Here is a 12087-nt window from a genome sequence, read left to right as displayed (position 1 = left end):
GCGAAGGATTTCCAGAGTAGCCTAATTGCGCTTTGTCAATTTGAAATTAAAATTGCTCAAACACTCACATATACACACTCATATACACCCACACATATATAAGCACACACCACGAAAGAAATGCGCCTTGCAAAAAAAAAAAAGAGAAAAGAATTTCCATAATTTAGCTATATATATGCAAGTGGCGCAATTGAAGCGTAATTAGACTTTTGCCTTTGCCACACTCACATTCACACACACACACTCAACATATCAACGAAAATTGGCTACCTTCTGGTTGCCACCTTCTGTCGCTGGCGCTGCCGCTAATTGGTTTCTGGTCAGCAGACTTAGGGTATGCTGCCAGCTTTCACCAGGCGCCAATTAAAAACGTGCTCACATTATGCTTTATTGACTTCTCCCTCGATGCTCGACCGGAGTCGAGTCGAGTCGAGGCAAGATATAACCTTAACCAATACCCCAAGGACTATGTACCTGTATGCTGGCTAGAAATGAATGTGGGTGAGCGGGCAGGGGAGGAAAAGTGCCTTGATGGAATTGTGGAATGAGAATGGAGGGCATGTGGGCGTGCCTTTTAGCAATAATAACGTCCTTTGTTGGCCATAAAACAAATCATACAAGTTTATGGTCACCTTACCTACATTGTCCACTGTGAAACTTTATCTTTTTATATGCAGCATTATTGCCACAGATTAGACACAGGATTTAGTAGAATGAACACTCACACACACACACACATAGATAACACATCTTCTCGTTGTGGAGGTTTTCATTTTTTCGATTGCCAGCAGAACGAATTAAATATGACCATTTGTATAATAGCCAAGACCCGACTCGAACTTCAATTTCGATTCCAAACTCCCAATGCCAAGTGAGTGGCCAGTTGTTATTGTGGTTGTTGTTATTGTTGTTATTGGCATTGGAATTGAAGTTGGTAAGGATGGTGAAGGACTCTATGGCCAATGCTAAACGCAATTCGAATGCAAAATCCATGACATTTTCTGTTTAATTTTCAGTTTTAGTAAGTCCTTCGGCTTAACTTGGTTTCCTGTGCCATCAGTAGAGAAAAATGGCATAGAAAAATATATGCTTCCATTTTCAGCCATAGATTCGAGATATATACATACATATATAAAGAACAAAATACGAACGAGAATTGTTTGAAAAATTGTTTGCTCAATTTTAGAATCTCCTTCTTCTTTTAATATACTTTTATGTGGGTTTATACAATGAAGATAGCCAAATATTCAGCTGGAGTTAATTAGATAGTTATAGCTTGGTAAGTACTATAAGGTTGTAGGGAGTCCAGGAGGAAGACTTATAATTTAGAGAGAAAGAGCATGCCCTGCAAGGAGAGTAGAGAAAAGATGAGACAGAAGTCTTAATCCTTTTTAATGTTACTTTTAAAAGGATATACTCAAAATCTGTCAAGAACATTGAACAAGAACTTGACTTCCTGGGCAAACACTTTGACATCTAATAAGTTGATGGACGATTTGAAGAGCAATAGAATAAAAATATGCTACTCGATTTACTCGATATACTAAGTTGATAAATTTATGTAATACAGGCAGTAAATTAGAAGCCCAACTGCGACTATATAGATAAGAATATTTGATATTCTTGTATAAGAAAATGTAGAATACTGTATTGTGGCTCTTACTGTGGGAGGTGGGCGTGCGAAGGGGGCGTGGTGGGCTGGTTTGCTCTGATTGCGAGTGCCAGTCTCGGTTTCGGTTTCATCGTTCTTGTTGGTCTTGGTGGGGCACCAGTGTGCGGCATTTTATTTCGCATTAAGAGATTAAGATCAAAATTAAAATTTAAATTACCCAGCGACACGCTGCTGTGTACAGTACATATACACACATACATACATACACATATAAACATTTGTGTAGGTTGTGTTGGTGTGTTCCTTGTCAACATTTGCTTTGTTTTCTTCCTGTTGCCTTTGCGAGTTTTTATTTTGGTGTTTTTGGTTTTTATTACCTTAAATTTGTTGTACTGTTACAGAGAGAGGCATCTTTGGGAAATTATCTTTTGGCCGAAGAGGTATGTAAATGTAATTAATTTGGTACAAAAAGCGAGTAGAAGAAGCAGCAGTAGCATCACTAGCTGATTGACTGACAACTTAATTGGCTTTTCTTGGAAACCTTTTGCAAGAAAACTGTGCAATTAACAAGCGCCAACACTTTTTGGGGGCGTCATAGACATACAGACACAGAGGGAGAGAGAGAAATACATATACAAGAGTATAGATTCTAGACCAAATGTTGCAGCCAGAAATTGCTGTTGTTTCTTCTGTTGATTGAGTTTACATAAAACTTTCTCGTATCTTGGTACTGACAGCAGCCACAAACTCTTCTGCTGTAAGTGACGTCAGGCTGAGAAAGAAAAAAAAAACCAAAGTAAAGGGTGAAAAAACTGCAAAATGATGTAGAAAAATTTATGAGTCCTCAAGTTGAATCAATTTGGCATTTCTCAGTTGGCCGCAAAATGTGACGCTGACGTGTTTTTTAATTAGGCTAAGCCCAGGCCCAAAGCCAAGAGTTGGCCAACTGTGGCTGGATCGGCTAATTGTGGGCAAAATGGTGGGTCTCCTCTGCTCTGGCAGGGTCTGGTCAGGTCAGGTCAGGTTGGAAACAATGCAAAACTTTTGGCTCCTAACTGCTCTCGGTTCTTGTTTTGGACATACAGAAAATTGCGGCCAGTGAAAAGTTTTGCGATGTTGTTTTTATTTTTTGTTGTTGTATTTTTTGTTAGTTTGTTGTTTGTTGTTTTTGTTTTTGTTTTGAGTGGCATCAATTTTGACATTTACCTGCAGTGTGGGCTGAGAGAAAGTTTGCCATTAAGCCGCTTTGCTGGCCAACTTTTGATGATGATTTGGCCAATCAGAGCAGCGCCTTAGAGTATGCAACGAAAAATTATGAAAAAATAAAAACCAAACTTACAAAATGTGCCAGGATGTGTGCTGTCTGGAAAAATGTTGTGTGCATGAGAGAGCGTGTGTGTGTGTGTGTGTTGGAAAAAGTTTTTGGCGCAACGGCTGCGGAAGTTGCAGCAATGCAAAGTAGGTGGCTGTAGGAGGGCTACACACACACACAAACACAGCATAGGCTAGGGCCTTAAAGATGCCATAACCTCCCGGCCCAGTGTGAATGAGTTTGTGTGAGTTGTCAAAAACTTTCTGTTAAGTAAAACCTCATGTGCATCTAATTAAAAATATAAAAAACTTTATTTTAAAGCCGCCAAAGAAAACTTTGTCTCCTGCGGAAATGACTCCTATGTCAGAGTATGTGAGTGTGTGTGTGTGTGTATGTGTGTGTGAGTGAGTTTTGTGTTTGTTTATGTTGCAAGGCAATAAAGCGAAAGGATTGTTGCTCTCTCCGCATGCTGTTGGAATACATTTATAAAAGTTCCCTGGCATGTTTATCAGCTATGAGAATGTGTAAAAAGGGGATTTTTGCAAATGAGCTGCCAAATTGGCATAACTTTTATGCGAGACTGTTATACAAGAAGCAAGAGGCAGTTGCAAGAGTAAAAGTAAGTTGGAAAAAGAGATAGAGAGAAAAAGAGAGAGGGTAAAGTGTTGGATAAAAAGGATGTAATAAGGGTAACTTTGTATATTTAATTAGTTTCAGAAGCAAAGTTTTTTTTCTCTGGATAAGCATTCGAAATGTCTGAGCTGGCCTAATAGAAATGGTATTATACTAACGTTTCTCTAATCAAATCTTCTTTAGAAAGGTAAAACAAATTAACGCTAAAGATACTAACTTAGAATTGTGTATATAGTTCTCTGCAATGAGCAAAAGTTTTTCGGATAAGACTGAATACAGGACCTTCCTGAATGAAATCTTCAAAATTTGCATTGAATTTTCAAATAAAATGTGAATAATTTTTACCAAAACTTGACGAGGCAGTTCGAAAAGAACTTGAAGAGCTTTACCTATGAAGAGCGAGCTAAAAAGATTGTCATAATTAGCCAATCTTCAATATGATTCAATTGCTTGCTATAGTTTTCGGATTAAAAGATCTATTTAGTTGTCTAAAAACTTGAGTTTCAATGTAATGCATTTTCTTAACTAACCCTCATTATAAACGCACACATGCCCAGGGCAGCTGCCCACTTAGACACGCCTCCATTACACAAACACACATACAAACAAACACAGTCAAACACATACATAGATGGCTTTGGTATAGAAGCTAAAGCAGGGCAAAACAAAACAGCCGCCAGCGACAAGTCAAGAGCTTAATGGTTTGCTTCTGACAACCAAAAAAAAAAAAAAAAAAAAGAAAAACTAGAGTCAGAACACCCAACTAGCTAGAATGAGAAAGTAAGATAAAAGATAGAGCGAGAGAGAGAGAGAAAGGAATGAGTGCACAGATCAAAAAAAAAGAAAGAATAGAAATAGCTAAACTAAAATGAAAAACTCCATGCCCCCCCAAAAACAAAAACCAACAAACAGACACACATATAGGACAGATCCAGTGACAGGCACAGGCATAGCCACAGGAGCAGCAGCAGTTTGACTGACTGGCTCTGACTTCGACTTGGTCTCCGGGTCCTGGCTGATGTCATTAATGCAACTCGAAGCTTGGCCTCCGCCTTGACAAACCAAAATGCTTTGCATTTTCCGTTTGGTTTTGCCTCCCTGCCATTCTTGCCTCTGGACCTCTGGACCGAACCGAACTGAACCGCATGTGATACGTACGTACGTAGATGAAACCAAAGGCTAACCCTAAAATAACAAACGAGCACAACATGAGCTGAAAATAAGATTTTTGAGTCATTTCGTTTTGTTGCGTTTATGTTGTTTTGAGGGGGGGGCCATCCTGTGTGAGTCGTCCTGGCCATCGTTGCCGTCGTCGTAGTCGTCGTTGTCGTCTGTGCCTCACTGGCTGATGTATTCATGAAATCGTGTGATTAATGGCTCGCACAACATTTGCACACACTACCCGGGCTCCTCGACATGCGGCGGTATCTGTCTGCGTGCAGATAAACATGCCAGGGGCGGGCAGGGCCAAAGCCGCTCTCCACACCCAATCTCTTCTAGCAATTTGCTGTACATGCAAAACGATGGCAAAAGAACGAGACCGAGAATGAGTATGAGAATGGTAGTGGTGGAGTGGGAATTTGTGGGATAGGGGGATCAGGATAGTAAAAGGGTAGTGTAGAAGAGGGCAGAGAGAGAGAGAGACAGACGTTGGCATTGGTCACAAAAAAAAAAGTTAAATTTTTTTCCATCTCTTCGCATTTCTGGCTGGCAATTTTATCTCAGCCGCATGAGGCGTTGAAATTAACAAACATTCTGGCATCCTGGCATATCCTGGCAGATCCGGGCCAAAAACAAAAATGCGTCGTAATTAAACCGAATTTAATTGCTTTCAGGCCAACCATCCATAGGCTCATGCCCTTATAACTATGCTATAATCTTTGACACTTTTATTGCGGCTCTAAAAGTTATTAACTTGATTTAATAAGCGACTTGGACAGCACCATCGACATCAGAGGGGGTGGTGGAGTGGTTGGGGGAGAGGTAATTTCAAATGTTTAGCATTTTACAGTTTTATCTCACACAGAGAGAACAAGGGGGAAAACTTTGCCAAATGAATTTGATCGCCTTGGCATTCAAAGAACGTGGCTTTAATTAACTCATTTTTCATTGAAACTGCCAGCCAGCCAGCCAGGTAATGGTGGGGTCTGTGGAGAAAGGCCCAGGTAATCTTATCTCTTTCTTTTTGGGTTTGGCGTAGAAATTTCATAGCTGGCGCTGGGGGCGCTAGAGCAACCATCACTCATCATGGCCTAAGCCTTTGTCTTCTTCAGCTGAGATAAGAAGGTGATGCCAAAGTCAGCCAACATGGGGTGCGGGTTAGCTTCTTCGCCTTATCAGCGTAAACAAATTTGAATTTCGAAAAATTTCCAAGCCAAATTATGCGAGTATGCGTAGCCAAAAGGCTTAGCTCAGAGTTACCATCCCCTTAGCCCATTCGCCATTATGCCATTGATTCGCCACATTTTGGCCACACTTTCAATTACCAAGTAATTTACTTTGGCGAGCTTATCTTTTATGTTCTTTTGTTGCACATTAAACATAATTTTATGGACAACAACTTGAATAGGAAGTGAAAGTAAGATTATTATGCGTCCATTGACGCTGTCGCCAGACAATGGCCATAGTCAATAGCAATGAAAATGACAATGTCTTGCCCTTAGCCAGGACATGCAGAAAACTTGTTTCATTTTTAATCAAGTTCAAGTTGATGATGAAGTTTTTTGCATGGCTGCCGACGACGACAACGACTAGAACCAAAAAGGTAAGCACAAACGTCTCAGACACAGACACTTTTTATGGTTACCTCAAAATTGCAGATTTAATTTTATTTTCATTGCACTTTTCCACAGAGTGGCAAAAGAAAATTGTTTCTTTATATTGTAAGTTGGTCGGTCGCCCAGACTTGACAGCGGATTGACAGAAATCTGGTATCTGGCATCGGGCATGGGCAAATGCAATAGATTTTAAATGCAAAGCAGAGTTTTTCAGCTGCTACAGCACAAAGAAAATTTAATCAAACAAACTTGAGGTAAAACTTTAGTTAAGCCATGCAAATTTCAGAAATTTCAGAAATAAATGCAAAAATTTGTATTTGTATTGTTTCTTTTCAAGCTAAATACCATGACATTAAACAGTAATAGAAAACATTCTGAGACTAAATCGGAATTTGAATCGTTGTGATAATAGACAGAGGGGGTGAGAGTGGGCGAAAGCCAGCAACTTTTCACCCTGAGACTAAATTCTATGTAGATGTGGTTAATTCTTAACCACATCTTATCCTTATCCTTTTGTAAGTCTATTATGTCTTATATAAGAAATAGAAGCTCTATCTAACGATCAAATACAATCTAATGATTGAATAGAAACCATTTTCTTCTTCTATATGAGATCTGTCATTGAGTTAAACAAAATGTTAAATGTCATTATATTCGTTTCAAGCATTTTTCACTTGAACGGTTCAATAAATTTCACTTTTAGCATGCAATACATGATTTCTCATTAATAAACATAAGCAGAAAAAAAAAAAACAACACACAAACAAAAATGGCAAAAAATCAAAACCATTTACCAGCTAAACAAAAAAACAAAGAAACACTGAATAACTTTCGATGGTATAATATTTGTAATCAAACGCAGTCAGAGTCATAATAATCAAGTCGTAAAAAACAAATCCATTTTCGCGCTTGAGTAAACAAGTGTCGAAGGAAAATGCCAAGAAAAGCCATAGAGATGGGAAAGTTGCAAGAACGGGAGAAGGATACCAAAAAGGGCAAAGAGAGCCAGACAGAAGAGCTGTAAAAACAATAATAGTAATGGCAAAGAACATTTTTACACCTTGGTTGAAGAAAAAAAAAACTGACATCGCATGGAAGGATCAAGGATTCCGTAGTCGATAATCATAATAATAATACATACCAGAGACAGCATTTTGGTCGTAAAAATAACCACAAATAGCTCAAACGGATCGGGGTGGAAGTTTACGAGTTTTTTCCAAGAGTTCAGAGGCAACCTGTAAATTTTGCGCTTTATTTAACAACCAAAATTGACAAATCTGTGTGTCCTGGCATTTAATGATCGTAAAAACAACAAAATCACGATACCGTCCAAATGCTGTAAATTATTATGTAATAGAAAATCTTGTTGCTTTTGTGCCACCGAAGTTTATATGCACTTTTACTTAGATACTCTACATTGTCATGATTTCTGGACTAGAAAGTAATGAATCCAATTAAGGATTATGGCTACAATGTATGGAAGGTTTGGCAGTCTATTCAGCAATCAATGACCCACATCTTAATGTGGATTCATAGAAGAGTTTCAAAATATGGCAAAGCGTTACAAAACTGATGAGCAATTTCGCATTACCCATTCAAAGTGTATTTAAATAATAAGCGAGTGCATCAACGATTGTTATCATCGTAAATTTTGGTGAGCAAATAAAGGTCGTAAAACGGTTGAAAGGAATTCAAAAGTTGCGGGGCGCTAAATGAAAATCTTATAGCTAGTTTTCACACCAGCCTAACCGGGCGATGTCCGGGCATTAGAACGAATGAACGGACGGAGGCGGATGCAAAGCTCTTGAGTGTTTTACAACTTCCGTTAAGTTTGGCATGGTCATAAACTGTAATCTGTTTCATGTTTTTATTACACACACACACACACAGAGAGAGAGCGGATGTGCGGATATGCGGATGTGGCTGCGTATGCGAATGGCAGATGTCAATGGCGCATTGGAGGACATCAAATTGACAGCTCCTTTGGAGTCGTAAAAGTTCAACAGTTGCCACTAGCATATGTTGTTGTTGGGAAAAAAACACTGGGGTAATGATTGTCACCGGCTAAACAATTAAATTGAGGTTAGAATGAAACATAAAAAGCGCATAAAAAGCCCATAAACTGACTGCTGCGGGGCCAGACAGAAAGACAGACGGACAGACCGACAATGACAACGAGTAACAATGGTGATGACGATGACGATGACGACAAGGACAATGACGATGTCGTCAACGCATCGTAAACATTTTAAGCTCTCTCTTCAGTTTATTTTCATTTCAACTACAACAACAACAACATGTCCTCTGACCCCTGCAAAAAGGGTCTTCTGTGAGAGCTCGTAAAACTTTGGTGATAAGACACTCGCACTCGGTCTTGGCATTCGGTAATGATAATAAAATTATAATTTCGCCTCCACTTACATATGCCACAGAAGCCAAAGCGGATCCACTTGGGTCTTAGCCCGATTTTGTGACCCATATGCCATGTGAGGAATTGTAAATTACGCTAATAAGCATTTAAAATTAACTAAATGTTTGACTCTTAAGCCAAACTTGATGACTTGGCCTTTGGCCTAGCCTGATGTCTGGAATGGGAGTGACTACGTTTGGGTGATAAAACGTGAGTTGATATGGCTCCATCTCTCATTCTTGTTGGTGGCGCATTAAGTAGATGGGAAGATGCGTTTTTCATGTACCATGTGGAATAGCTTTTAGGACATGTGGCAAGAATTTCGTAACGGGCAGTTACCATTGGGAATTGGTCTATAAAAGTGAAATTAATGCTTCTGGGCTTAGTTTTTAATAGATTGATTGAAATTTAATGAAATTACATATAAAGTAGTCCTTGAAGTCCTTTTTCTCGCTAGAACAATGTTATCAATCTTGGAGTTAGAGAAACAAAAAGGGTCCTGAAAAAAGATTTATCAGTAAAATAATATTATTTATACTTTTTAATGACTATAAACTTATGGAATGTGAAAAAAATCTGAAGCTTTATAAATTTAGATAAAATTATTACACCTAGACAGAGAGAGAGAGAGAGAGAGAGAGAGAGAGTAGAATTTAATTGATGTTCATGCAAGATACTAAGGCAATAGGCAAATGGACACCCACATCTGTAAGCACCCCCATAAAAAGGACGATTATTTCCGCCATTTTCTATGATGAATTGCTACTTTTGCTTAACACACAGACCCACACACACACACATACACACACATACACCCGCACATCGGCTGAGCTCAGAGAGAAGATGCGCAGACAAACGCACTAACAACTAGGTCTACCTCTACATCTACATGTGTATATGCATACACAGATATGTATGTATGTATATAAGGGAGATACACATTTATCCAGTTGTCGACGGCTTTGTCAACGCTGAAACAGAAAGCCGGCAAGAAGGAGCTGCTGTATGTGAAAGGCTGGCCAGACTGGACAGACTAGCTGAATGTAAAGCAGGTGAAGTCGAACTCCAAAGCTGCGCAGCATGGTTTGGTGGGAGAAAAAAACACTGAAAGCACACATACAGGAAGTGCACTTGGCCAGGACCACCCCATGGGCCATCATCATATGGGGGATGCTTTTGCTGCTTATTTATGCCTGGCAATCATAAAGCGCGCTTCAAGCAAGCATAAGCAGGATAGAGATAGAAAGCCAAAGGATAGGAGGGCAAGCACAGTGGAGAGTGCGAGTGGGAGAGGGAAAGGAAGAGTCTCAAACCAGAGAGAGTGCAGGTTATGGCTTTCTATAACTCAGAATTCTCCGGCATTCTCTGTTCTGTGTTCTGGCATCATGCTGCCTCTTTCTGGCCGTCGCCGGCAAACTCCAGGACTTCTGTTTCTGATGTATTCCATACAAATTGCTAGTTTCTGGTGCTTTTATTTTTCTATCGTTCGTTCGGTATTCTTTTTTTCTCTTCTTGTGCTGGCACTCGCGGCACTGGCCAAAAGAATCATCCATCAATGGGCAAAGAGCCGAATGTCGGACTTTTTGAGTGTCGCTGACATTTTTGTGTCGCAGACGCACCCCCACTTGGTTATGGGCTGTTCCCATTTACTCAGAAAAAAAAGAGAAAAGAAACGGGGAAGAGAATGCAGCGAAATTTGTAAAACGAGCAAATTTCACTCTCCTTCTCGCTGGTCCATTGCCTTCTTTGTCTATGTCGTCTGCTGTCTGTTATCTCATTGTATCTGTCGCTTTGTAAAATATAAACATAAAATATTGTTGTCCTTGAACAATTTACTTTTATTTTATTTTTATTGCCTACATTTCTGCTGCGGTCCTCGGCTCGACTTTCCTACACATGCATATGTAAGCGTGGATGCTGTGTATATGTGTGTGTGTGTGTGTCTGCATTGTGGCTGTGTCGGCGTTTTTAGCTTCATTAAATTTATGTTGCAACCTTTTCCCCGCTTACACAACCTCCCGCCCTACCCCCCGCTGTCATGGTTTCTGGCTCAATATCCTGGGCCTAGTTGCACGTGCCGCGTTGCCGTAAAACAGATCGTAAAAGTTTATTACTTGCGGCTTTCTCTCTCTCTCTTTCTCTGGGTGTCTCTTTTCCCCCTTTCGCTATGTGTCTATGAGTATGTGTGTTTGTGTGTGTGTGTGTGTGTGTGTGTGTGCCGCCCGCCATCGCTGTCAGCTGTCAAATTGAATTTGTTTATATTGCCAACAGCTCCAACAGGTTTCATTTTCACTTCTGGCCCGGAAATCATTGCGTCATGCTGATATTTTGTATTTTAACGCCCGTCTGCAGCCCCCTTTCACTCCCCGCCCCATCACTCTCCCTTTTTTGGCTCTGTCATGCTCAGGTTCAGGCTTTTGTATTTAGGCTGCAAAAGTCAATTTTTGTTGGTTTAGGTCAGTTTAGTTTTGCTGCCACTGCTGGCTGCTGGCTTTGACAGCTCCAAAGTCGAGGTCAACTTTTGTATGCCGCCTGCCCGTCATCATCAGTTTGTCTGGTCTCTCCATGTCTATGGATGGGTGTGTGTGTGTGTCCATATTTATGGGCCCGCTGGTCGAGACGCGTCCCGATGCGACGCGTCCTTGTCTGAAAAAAGGAAAAAACGAGCATAAAAAATCGATTTTATTATAGCCGTCAGTCTGGCCTTTGTCGTCTATATAGATTTTCTGTCAGCTCTGATATTGCTTTTGTCTGCTAGCTGCTGCTGCTCCACTCCACTCCATTTTTATTGTTGTTTTCGATTCTGTCTCTGACAGGCTTAAATTTTTGTTTAGATTTCGATGTTTTAGGCAAAACAATTCAGGTATTAAATTCCACAAATGGGAACAGGCCAAGAGTATTATGAATTGACATCGGTTGAGTAAAGAGATTTATGTTTATACGTTATGTTGGACTAATCTTGTGACCTCTTCTTGCTGGTAACTTTCAAATGAGCAGGGTCAATGACACAGAAAAGCAAAGAAATAAATAAATAATTGTCCATAATTTCAGTTTCAAAAAGAAAACCGTGAAAACCGAGACTACTGTCAGTCCATATTTCCATATTTATAAATAAATTGGCTTTTAATTATAATATTCTTTTAGCAAGGAAAAACTGACCTTTCCACTGACCTTTACGACAAGTTTTGAAACATATTCAACATTGGAATTCACAAATGTTCCCTAAATTTAATTGTCTTCTTATTTTTTATTTATAAATTTATCTGATTTTGTAGTTTGTAAGGGAATATATGTTACACATTTAATTTAAATAATTTCATCAGCTTTTTAAGAGAACTGCGAT

The sequence above is a fragment of the Drosophila tropicalis genome, unplaced genomic scaffold (genome assembly GCF_018151085.1).
Source record: "Drosophila tropicalis isolate 14030-0801.00 unplaced genomic scaffold, ASM1815108v1 contig_878, whole genome shotgun sequence".
Classification (NCBI taxonomy): Eukaryota; Metazoa; Arthropoda; class Insecta; order Diptera; family Drosophilidae; genus Drosophila; species Drosophila tropicalis.
The sequence above is the reverse complement of the archived record's forward strand: the minus strand, read 5'-3'. Positions refer to the sequence as shown.